At 40.0% G+C, this 2880-nt stretch overlaps 1 long non-coding RNA gene across 1 annotated transcript; it reads left to right on the top strand.

Annotated features, from left to right (window-relative positions):
* The first annotated feature begins 1465 nt into the window (after positions 1–1465).
* LOC138480966 (uncharacterized) lies at positions 1466–2503 on the top strand. The gene is made up of 3 exons (XR_011274174.1): positions 1466–1633; positions 1924–2021; positions 2367–2503. It is a non-coding gene; the product is annotated as an uncharacterized lncRNA (long non-coding RNA).
* Positions 2504–2880: the final 377 nt, after the last annotated feature.

The following is a 2880-nucleotide window of genomic DNA, read 5'->3' as shown; positions in this document are numbered from 1 at the left end:
ATGCGTGGGCCTACTGAGCTCGCAACCAAAAAAGCAAATCAACTGACCTTCACTCAGAAGGCAAATACATTCTCACTTTGCAACGACATATGAGCATCCAATCATGAGAACCGCTACTCCCATATGCCTCGAAAACCACTGTTTCCATCAAACACTTCAGGAGGCTGCCTCAGATTTTAAAACATAGGACGCCAGTCCGACTTCAATATTAATCTGAAAACATTGTAACACAGACGTAGGCATTGGTCACCGTACATTGAGCACCAACTTCCACTTTACCGTATGAATTTGGTGGCAAGAAAACACCACTTTTTGAGTTGCACGACCACATTCCATTCCAACCTAAGTAAAGCTCACCTTCGGAAACAGTATTTCATAATTATAACAAGTGCATTGGTGTCTTGTTTTGTATGTGGTTCCGGCGATGTCTGTGTACACCAAAACATGAACAAAAGATGGCGGAGGCCGCGAAGAAATCTGACGCTGTTCCACAACCAATCAGTGAAAGCGCCACGTGTCTGCGGACATGACGCTACGGATTAGCCAATTGATTTCTTGTCCGCGGAGCGAACAGGGAAGTGTGACCGCAGAGCGGACATAGATATCACTAATTTTTCCATACCTACTTTTTGATTGTTTTAAAGAAAACTACTGGACGGATTTTGACCAAATTTACAAAAGCATGCTTTTGGGACCAAGCCGCTGCTCCTGCCGAAATTTGGTGAAAATCCATCCAGCGGTTTGGGCTGTAGGCACGTGCAAAGTTTTTTCCCCCATTCAGTCTATGGGAAAAAAAAGACGTTTTGGGACCCCCCTATAACTTTTCCCCCCCTGGACCAAACATCACCAAACTTTGCAAACAATTCAGAGTGGCCCATATACTTTTTTTGCAAAGTTTGGTGAGAATTCGTCCAGGGGGAGTGAAGTTATAAGATGCCCAAAAATTGCTCTTCCTATGGAAACAGCAACTTAAAAATAATTACACAGCCACTACGGTGTAATATATATTTATATATATATATATATATATATATATATATATATATATATATATATATATATATATATATATATATATATATATATATATATATATATATATATATATATATATATATATATATATATATATATATATATATATATATATATATATATATATATATATATATATATATATATATATATATATATATATATATATATATATATATATATATATATATATATTTTAAATGTTGCTCTATGCTTTTCTCTTCTCTCTGGCATTTCTAGAGTAGCTACACAACCACTTGCCTCATGGGTTTCATGACCCACAAGCCTTGGATCGATATACTCACTGCAACTTGAAGTTCAAACTACAACTATGTACTCCTTTTCAACACGGCTGCCACAGAAATCTACTTCCATAATGAAACCGACATTGCCTATGTGTCCGTCTTCACTGTCCACACTACGATAGTTTCACTTTCTACACAAAGGACGCGCTGCGGGGCCACCCGCGTCGGCTCCCTGACAACAGTTGCCATTAGCTATCTCTCACGTAGCCCACCGTCCGTATTACATCCTTCTGGGACCATCATCCGCTCGGCGGTTATACTTCTCACTGGCTTCAGTGACTTGATTCTACTTGGTAAGCCATCCAAACTATAGATATGCACTGTCTATTCCCATACCGCCGTTGAGCTTTTCTCCTTAACGGGGCTGTATGCTCTTTTCAGCACCCTGTTAAGAAATAGTATTTAGCATGAGAGAGTTCTACACGGCATGACGCCGCGTGGCTCCACATACACATCATGGATCCGACTGGATATATCTCTAGGATTCTTCCACCCTGGAGAGTCACTTTTGTGATTTCCTTAACCCCAGCCACCCCACAGTTGTCTCATGTCTTCTTCATCTAGGTTCACCATTTTCTTGCAGGATCGACTTTTTTGCTGCACTACCTATGACACATGGTTACCGTCTTATGGAACCTTCACTAGACATATTCTTGTGTCCACTTCTAACATCTTAGATTGGTGAGTGCCCGGTTCAATTCCATCTATATGCATTATCCTGATTTAGATTCTATAATGCTAGAACCACTATAAGTAAGAGATTAGAATCCTGTTAAGACCATTACTGTGTAAATTGATATTTGGGCTAAATCCTCACTTGGATCATACAACACCCCAAGTGGGGTTGCTGTCAACACGTGACTGTCAGTGACTTCGGATAAAGATCTTGAATGTTAAAGATCGTTTTACAGCAACATTTGATGAAAGTATAATAGTTTATGTGTTTGAACCTATGTGATAACGTGCATTTACCTTGGCTTGTGCCTTATGGTCTCTCTCTTTTATCTTTTATGTCTAATATTGCAGTTCAGAATTACCATCTGGCTCTGGAAGAAGAGAATGTTTTTCTCGACACGCGTCAGCCACTTTTAAATTGAACTGCAAAAAGTTTTTTTGGCTTATTTGTTTTGCTCACTTTACCATTAAATATTTATTTACATTCATATCTATATCTGTTTTTTTTTTTTAAATGTACAAACTAAACAAATTCGTATCCACATAGGTTTCAATGACTAATGATTTAACCGCCCTTTGGCGGGATTGTAAGGTGTGCAGGGAACGGGAGGGTTCCACTTACGTATCCTCTTTTCTTTGTGCTCAATGTACCCTTTCCAAGAAAGGGTCACGCGACCCAAGAAAAGCAGGGGGACTGAGATGACAGCGAAGAAACATGGGCGGTTACATGCTGGATAATGAGCGGAGGCTCAGGTAAACCTGGATCGATGCTGGGGGGAGGCTGACTAACCTCTCTATAATGGGCCCTGGTGGGAGAGGGGGCGTCTCACATATGAACGTTCATACCTCCAGGAAGGAGGGATTC

The sequence above is a fragment of the Ambystoma mexicanum genome, chromosome 5p, assembly GCF_040938575.1.
Source record: "Ambystoma mexicanum isolate Mex_15411 chromosome 5p, UKY_AmexF1_1, whole genome shotgun sequence".
Lineage (NCBI taxonomy): Eukaryota > Metazoa > Chordata > Amphibia > Caudata > Ambystomatidae > Ambystoma > Ambystoma mexicanum.
Note: the sequence above shows the minus strand (reverse complement) of the source record. Positions and strands in the feature narration are given on the sequence as shown.